We start from the raw sequence: 9,304 nt of genomic DNA on the forward strand, positions 1-9,304 counted from the left end.
CGAAGACCTGGGGTGTGGTGGGGGCTAGGTGGAGGAGGGCAATGGGGGTAAATGGGAAACATCTGTAATATTGTCAACAATAAAAAAAAGATGGATTCTGGTGACGTTGTTGAAACCTGAAGACAGCTTTAACGTCTGCCTTTCTTGGGGATTTTTCAGTTACAAGAGCAATATATTTTCTGTTTGTTAAACCCTTTTAGGTTTAAGTTCTTGGTCCCTTGCAACGTAAAGAACCCTAATACAGGCATTTAGATTATTTTCAAAATTTTGACTGTTATAGCCCAGCTGATGTGGCTAAGTGCTTGAGCATTGACTCATGAACCAAGAAATCACTGGTTCGATTCCCAGTCAGGGCACAGGGGGTGCAGGAGGCAGCCAATCAATGTTTTTCTATCATCGATTATTCTATGTCTCTGTCCCGTCCTCTCTTTCCAAAAAATCAATAAAAATCATATTTTAAAAAATTTGACTATTGTAAATAATGCTACAGTGAACAGTCTCATATCTCTAACTCTTTGGAGTATCTTTTTAAATTTTTTAAAATTTATTTTTAATATATTTGTATTGATTTCAGAGAGGAAGGGAGAGGAAGAGAGAGATAGAAACATCAATGATGAGAGATAATCATTGATTGGCTGCCTCCTGGCCCCCCCCCCCCCTCCCACTGAGGATCAAGCATGTAACCCAGGCATGTGCCCTGACCAGGAATCAAACCATGACCTTCTGGTTCATAAGTTGATGCTCAACCACTGAGCCATGCCAGCCAGGCTAATTTTCTAAAATATATTTTTATTTATTTCAGAGAGGAAGGGAGAGAGAGAGAGAGAGAGAGAGAGAGAGAGAGGCATCAATGATGAGAGGGTATCATTGATCAGCTGCTTCCTGCATGCCCCCACTGGGGATTGAGCCCACAATCTGTATTGGGTAGAGCTGCTATGTCTCCTTGAGTTGGTAGAGTGGCCTTGTGTAATAGGTGTTCTGTAGTGCCCAGTGGCTCAGCTGCTTCCTCTTTGTGTCGGGTTTGGAAGAGCCCAGATGAGGCCCAGCTGTGAAGCAAGGCAGGTTGGGCCTTTTATTGATAGGTTTGAGACTCTCTGACCCAGCTGCAGCTTGTTTGAGAGATTTCACTCTGAGTAAGGAAAGGCCATTCATATGCAAAAGCTGCTGCACACAGCTTGGGTGGGGTTGTAAATTGGATGAGGTGGGGTCTTAGGGAATCACCAGGGCAGAGCAAACAGAAATGGCTGCCAGTCAGCACTGGGACTGGGGAGGTCCCAGCATAGCTGCAATGATCCCAGAGCACCTCTGTCTGGGAGAATGCCACCCCTGAGTTCCTGAATCAATGCTAGGAAATCCAGTTCCTCCTCATATGTGTCCATGTTCCCCAGAGCCTCGCCCTGGTGCTGGAGATTAGAGGAAGCAGGACCTTGTAAGTTCAGTTCATGTGTGGGCCTTTTAAGAAGAATAGCTGGGTCTCCAGAAGCTTCTGTGCCACTAAGCCCCAATCCACACTGGTTTTTACAGCCCATAGTTCTTCCTGCCCGTAGGGACTTCTTCTCCCAGCTCTGGGACCGTGGGCTGTCTGATGTGGGGCTGGGACCTCTTGCTCCTCGGACAACCTCAGTAGTGACAATCACCACCCTGACTAAAAAAGTGGCACATGTGGGTGCCTGACCAGCCCGTTCCACGCCTCCGCACCTCCTACCAGTCTCAGTGCGCTTTCTTCTTTACTTTTCTAGTTGTAGGACTTCCATTCAGCCAGCTTTCCAGTGGTTCTGGATGATGGTTGTTCTATATTTTAGTTGTAATTTTGATGTGATTGTGGGAAGCAGTGAGTACAGGCATTTACCTATGCTGACATCTTCAAATCTCTTTTGCTAGTTTAATTTTTTATGACTGAGTAATATTCCTTTTTATGTATATACCACTTCTTCTTTTTCCATTTATCTATTGATGGACACTTGGATTGCTCCTATATCTTGGCTATTATTAATAATGCTGCAAATGAACATAGGGGTGCATATATCTTTTCAAATTAGTGTTTGGATTTCTTCAGATAAATACCCAGATGTGGAATTGCTGGGTCATATGGTACTTCTATTTTTAATATTTTGAGGAACATTTATACTGTTTTACATAGTGGCTGCACCAATTTACAATCCCACCAATAGTGTATGAGGGTTCCCTTTTCTCCACATCTTCACCAACACTTTTTTTGTTGATTAATTGCTGATAGCTATTCTGACAGGTGTGAGGTGATATCTCATGTGGTTTTGATTTGCCTTTCCCTGATGATTAGTGATGTTGAGCATCTTTTCATATGTATGTTGGCCACCTGTATATCCTCTTTGGAGAAATGTCTACTCAATTTCTCTATTTTTTAAATTTGATTGTTTGGTTTTTAGTGTTAAATTGTATGAGTTTCTTATATAATTTGATATTAACCTCTTACTGGATGTATCATTGGTGAATATCTTCTTCCATTCAGTAGGTTGTCTTTTCATTTGTTGATAGTTTATTTTGCTGAGCAAAAACTTCCTAGCTTGATATAGTCCCCTTTGTTTATTTTGTTGTTGTTTCCCTTGCCCCAGGAGATATATCCAATAAAATATTGCTAAGAGTAATGTCAGAATGTTATCTGCCTATGTTTTCTTCTAGGAGTTTTATGATTTCAGGTCTTACATTTAAGTCTTTGATCCACTTTGAGTTTATTTTTGCATATCGTGTAAGAAAGTAATCTAGTTTTATTTATTTTTTACATATATGTTACCAGTTTTCCCAAAACCATGTATTGAAGAGACTGTCTTTACCTCATTGTATGTTCTTGCCTACTCTGTCATAGATTAATTGGCCATATAGGTGTGGGTTCATTTCTGGGCTCTGTATTCTCTTCTATTGATCAGTATGTCTGGTTTTATGCCAGTACCAAGATGTTTTGATAGCTATAGCCTTGTAAGTATAGTTTGATATTAGGTAGCATAATACCTGTAATTTTGTTCTTCTTTCTCAATACTGCTTTGGCTATTCAGTGTCGTTTGTGGTTCCATATAAATTTTAGGATTATTTGTTCCAGTTCTGTGAAAAATGCCATTGGTATTTTAATAGGGTTTGCATTGAACATATGGATTGCTTGGATAGTATGGATATATATATACACATATATATACACATATATATATACACACACATATATATACATATATATATACACACACATGTATATTTATACATATATATATATCCGATCTAATAATAGACAAACATGGTAATTAACTGTAACTTCGCTACCCTTCCCATTGGCTAATCAGGGTGATATGCAAATTAACTGCCAACCAAGATGGCGGCCGGCAGCCAAGCAGCTGATGCGAACAGGAGGCTTGCTTGCTCCAATGATGGAGGAAGCCAACGTTCCCTGCCTGCCGCTGCCGGCCTCTGAGCTGCAGTCTAAGAAACAATGTTGCAATTATAGAAGCTAAACAAGCTCCAGATACCTGCTTTCAGCCAGCTTCAGCCTCAGAGCCTAGAGCAGCCGTGGGCAAACTACGGCCCACGGGCTGGATCCGGCCCGTTTGAAATGAATAAAACTAAAAAAAAAAAAAGACCGTACCCTTTTATGTAATGATGTTTACTTTGAATTTATATTAGTTCACAGAAACACTCCATCCATGCTTTTGTTCCGGCCCTCCGGTCCAGTTTAAGAACCCATTGTGGCCCTCGAGTCAAAAAGTTTGCCCACCCCTGGCCTAGAGCGTCAATGATGGCAACAATGTTTCAATTATAGAAGCTAAACAAACCCAGATACCTGCTTTCAGCCAGCTGCAGCCTCAGAGCTGGAGCCAGGCCTCAGAGCTGGAGCTGGCTCTCAGCTCCAGTGACAGCTATAGAAGGTAAATAAATCCCAGAATAATTAAACAAAACAAAACAAAACAAAAAATGGAGAGGCTGGGAGCTTTAGTTGCCCGCCAGCCTGAAAACGGCCCTCAACCCCTCACCCAGACTGGCCAGGCACCCCATTGGGGACCCCCACCCTGAAGGGGGTGTGACCAGATGCAAACAGCCATCATCCCCTCATCCAGGCTGGCCAGGCACCCTAGTGGGACCCCCACCCTGATCTGGGACACTCTTCAGAGCAAACCAGCCGGCCCCCACCCGTGCAACAGGCCTCTATCCTATATAGTAAAAGGGTAATATGCAAACTGACCCTAACAGCAGAAGGACTGGGAATGACTGGTCACTATGACACACACTGACCACCAGGGGGCAGACGCTCAATGCAGGAGCTGCCCTCTGGTGGTCAGGGTGCTCTCACATGGGACGAGCTCTGCTCAGCCACAAGCCAGGCTGATGGCTGCCAATACAGCGGTGGTGGTAGGAGCCTCTCCTGCCTCCTCAGCAGTGCTAAGAATGTCTGACTGCAGCTTAGGGCTGCTCCCCACTGGCAAGTGGACATCCCCTGAGGGCTTCCGGGCTGCCAGAGTGATGTCTGATTGCCAGTTTAGGCCCAATCCCCTGGGGACCAGGCCTCAGCCAGCAGATGGTCATCCCCTGAGGGGTCCCAGACTGTGAGAGGGCACAGGCCGGGCTGAGGTACCTTCCCCACCCCCCCATCCCCAGTGCACAAATTTTTGTGCACCGAGCCTCTAGTATATATATATATATATATATATATATATATATATATATATATAATTTTTTTTTATTATTATTGATTTCAGAGAGGAAGGAGAGGGGATCGAGCCAACAACCTGGGCATGTTCTCTTGACCAGAATCAAACCCAAGACCCTTCATTCTGCAGGTCAACACTCTATCCACTGAGCCAAACCAGCTAGGGTGGGTAGTATGGATATTTTAATGATATTAATTCTTCTCACCCATGAGCACATGTCCTCTTCAATTTCTTTTATTAATGTCTTATAGTTTTCAGAGTACAAGTTTTTAACCTTTTTGGTTAAATTTATTCCTAGGTTTATTTTTTTTTATGCAGTTGTAAATGGGATTGTTTTCTTAATTTCTCTGTTAGTTTGTTATTAGTGTATAGAAACACAACATATTTTTGTATATAAGTTTTGTTTCCTGCAACTTTACTAAATTCACTTATTAGTTTTAATAGTTTTTTGTTTGTGTGTGTGTGTGTGTGTGTGTGTGTGTGTGTAGCAGGAAATTAGCCATAGACAATATGTAACAAAAAAACACTGGCTGTGCTCCAATAAAACTTTAAGTGCAAAAAGCAGGCGGTTATTTAGATTTGGTCAGTGAGCCATAATTGTAACAAGTTATAACACACTCGGATTGTAAAGTTACTTGGAATTTTTTCTTTTTCATTACATTTTGCCTTTAGACTGAGTGTCTACTCCTCTTTGACTCAGTTTCTGTGTTTCAGGAGTTTACTCTTGTTTCTAGGGAAGGGTCTTCGTATGTAGGAACATAATCTTGTCACCCAGCCAAGATTTTGGTTCAGAGTGACATCTGGTTTGATTTGGGCCAAAGATACTGGAAAAGACATTTTCTGGAAACTTCTAAGAAAGACTCTCTCTTTACCTTTCTCATTTTTTGGGCTGTTGTGTTAAGATAAGAAGCCCAGAAGTACTGCAGCCACAATGGTGGTATGAGTGAAGTTGGCTTTGGGATAAAGCTGATATCATGAAAGAGAAAGCAAAGAATGAGAGTAGGTCTTAAATGTTCTCACCATACCAAATCCTATATAATAAAAGCCTAATATGCAAATTGCCCCCTTGACTGAGAGTTCAACCACTTGCTATGATGTGTGCTGACCACCAGGTGGTGGCACAGAACATGGTGGGTGTCGGCAACATGACACAGGCAGTGGACGGCAGTAGAGGCGCTGCCAGCCCCGATGGGCCCCTACAAGAGCAGGACCACAGCAGGATGGTGGAGCAGGTAAATGAGTGGCGCCAGGCCAAGGCGGGTGTGAGCAGGGGCCCGATTGCCCCGTAGACAGCGACCAGTGGCAGCGGCGGGAGGGTAAGGCCACTGCAACCAACCTCCCGCAGTGCCCGGGCCGGGGGCTGTGACCTTTGGCTGGCTCTCTGGGGGCAGGGGTGATGGGGACAGAGGTGCGGTGAGAATGGGGGATATCTGCCTAGCTCACTCTCATTCCCCCTGCTACCTTCCCCCAGGACGCCAGGGCTCACATGCTGGGGAAGCTCTCAGGTGCTGGGCGCCTGCAAGGAGCCCACCCCACACCCGTGCGGCCTCTTCTGGGTGAGCCAGACCGCAGCCGCTGGGACCACAGGGGCTGGTTTGGCTCCCTATGGGTTCATGCAGGAGCCGGTCTGCGAGGCTGGCTGGGAGCGTGCTGCCCACCCGGTTTCTGTGCGGTGCCGCTGGGCAGCCCAAAGGCCCACACTGTGCCCCAGCCCGTGGCGTCCGGCTGCACTCACCACATCTCCATGTGGGGACTTGGGTTCCATGACTCAGGCAGAGGGGGGCACGTGGGGGCCCGGGGCCCAGGTGCTGCCCAGGACCCAGAGGTAACGGGGGACCTGCCCTTCCACATCAGACGCTCGCACTTCGATTGCTGGCCAGGCCTAGGGATGGCACTCGTGCATGAATTTTGTGTACTGGGTCTGTAGTATAAAAACCAAAACCAAAACCAAAGGTGACTATGTGAGGTCATGTGTTAATTACCTTGATGGTGGTAATCATTTCAAACGTTGTATACCTTAAATATATACAATTATTATTTGTCCATTATACCTCAATAAAGTTGGAATAAATTCTCTGTTTTATGAAAGCTAATTTGAGTTTGATTTTATGTCACTTGTAATATGATGTATGCCATCTGATACAAAAGTGAGGAAAGAGCTTAGGTTAGGAAGATCGGTCAAATGAAACATCAGATAGAAATGATCTGAGAAATGCAGGCTAGAAATGGGGCACAGGGCAGGAACTGGAGACATTTAGAGTAAGCAGAGTTTAGAATTTTGGACAGGAGGGAGTAGAGCTGTGAGAAAAGCACACCAAGCTGGATCCAAGCTTCTGGATACTTACAGCACACACACACACACAGTTGACTCTGAAGACATAGTCAAGAAAAGTACCTTAATATCATCATCTTTGCTTTTGAAAACCACTTTTCTCTCCCAATGAATGCAGACTATGTCATATCAAGCCTGACTTGTTATTAAAATATATTAAGAATTCCAATTCCTCCCAAAAGAATGAACTGCTGCAGGAATTGCCTTCCCATTATAAATAACTAGAAAATAGAGCAAAATATATAAAACAACTATTTTCAGATATTGGACAACAGATAGTTCCAGATTGTAAACCCTAACAGATGGTAAACAGCGAGGTAAGGTTTGTGACTATATTAATTTTCTTTCTGGGGCAGTTTCCAGATCCCACTACAAGGAGGGGAAATCCAAGCTGAGCCTGGTGAACTTATTGCATTGAAGTGATAGATCAGCCCAGCTGGTGTGGGTCAGTTGTTGAGCATGGACCCATGAACCAGGAGGTCATGTTTCAATTCCTGGTCAGAGCACATGCCTGGGTTGTGGGCTTGATCCCCAGTAGGGGGTGTGCAGGAAGCAGCCCATCAATGATTCTTTCTCATTATTGATGTTTCTCTCTCTCTCCCTCTTCCTTCCTCTCTCTAAAATCAATTATATATATACTAGAGGCCCCGTGCACAAAAATTTGTGCACTCGGGGGGAAGGGAGGGTCCCTCAGCCTGGCCTATGCCCTCTCGCAGTCTGGGACCCCTCGGGAGATAACACCCTGCTGGCTTAGGCCTGCTCCCGGGTGGCAGAGGGCAGGCCCAATCCCTAGGTGCAGCCCCTGGTCAGGCTCAGAGCAGGGCCAATTGGGGAGTTGGGGCGCCGCCCCCTGTCATGCACAGAGCAGGGCGGATTGGGAGGTTGCGATGCCACCCTTTGTCACGCTCAGGGTAGGGCCGATTGGGGGGTTGGGGCACTGCCCCCTGTCACGCACAGAGCAGGGCCCATCAGGGGTTTGAGGAGCTCCCCCCTGTCACTCACAGAGTAGGGCCAATAGGGGAGTTGGGGCACCGCCCCCTGTCACACACAGAGCAGGGCGGATCAGGGGGTTGGGGCACTGTCCTCTATCACCCACAGAGCAGGGCCGATCAGAGGGTTAGGGCGCCGCCACTGTCACACTCAGGGCAGGGCCGATGGGGAGGTTATGGCTCTACCCTGTCACACACAGAGCAGGGCCCATGGCGGGGGGAGGGGGGTTGGGGCGCCGCACCCTGTCACACACAGAGCTGCAGGGCGATCAGGGGGTTGGGGAGCTCCCCCGTATCAGGCACAGAGCAGGGCTGATCAGGAGGTTGGGCCACCTTCCCCTGTCATGAACAGAGCAGGGCAGATAGGGAGGTTGTGGCCCCGCCCCCTGTCACACACAGAGCCGCAGGGAGGTTGGGCCACCTTCCCCTGTCATGAACAGAGCAGGGCAGATAGGGAGGTTGTGGCCCCGCCCCCTGTCACACACAGAGCCGCAGGGCGATCAGGGGGTTTGGGTGCTGTCCCCTGTCACGCTGATCCCGGTGCCGGGAGGCCTCTCGGCTCCGCTGATCCCGGTGCTGGGAGGCCTTGCGGCTCTGCTGATCCCAGTGCTGGGAGGCATATTACCCTTTTACTATATAGGATAGAGGCCTGGTGCATGGGTGGGACTGGCTGGTTTGCCCTGAAGAGTGTCCTGGATCAGGGTGGGGGTCCCCACTGGGGTGCCTGGCCAGCCTGGGTGAGGGGATGATGGCTGTTTGCAGCTGGTCACACACCCTGCAGGGTGGGGGTCCCCACTGGGGTGCCTGGCCAGTCTGGGTGAGGGGCTGAGGGCTGAAGCTCCCAACTGCTCCTTTTTTTCTTCTTTTATTTTGGGCCAGCTTTAGCTCTGACTCCAGCTCTGAGGCCTCTGCTGCTGAAAGCAGGTATCTGGTTTGTTTGGGTTCTATAATCAAAACAATGTGTAACTCCAGCTCTGAGATCCCGGGCTCGCTCAAAGCAGGTTTCTCGGGTTTTGTTTAGCTTCTATATTTGTTACAGTGTTTCAAACTGCAGGCTCAGAGGCCGGCAAGGCAGGCGGGGAACGCTGGTTTCCTCCGTCACTGAAGCAAACAAGCCTTATGTTAGTTTTAAGCTGCGTGGCTGCCGGCTGCCATCTTGGCTGGCAGTTAATTTGCATATCGCCCTGATTAGCCAATGGGAATGGTAGCGGTCGTATGCTAATTACCATGTTTCTCTTTTATTAGATAGGATATTAGAGGCTCAATGCACGAAATTCATGTAAGCGTAGGACTTCCTTCCCCAGCTGCCGGCACCG

Source organism: Myotis nattereri (assembly GCF_964212035.1).
Source record: "Myotis nattereri genome assembly, chromosome: 3".
NCBI classification, from domain to species: domain Eukaryota; kingdom Metazoa; phylum Chordata; class Mammalia; order Chiroptera; family Vespertilionidae; genus Myotis; species Myotis nattereri.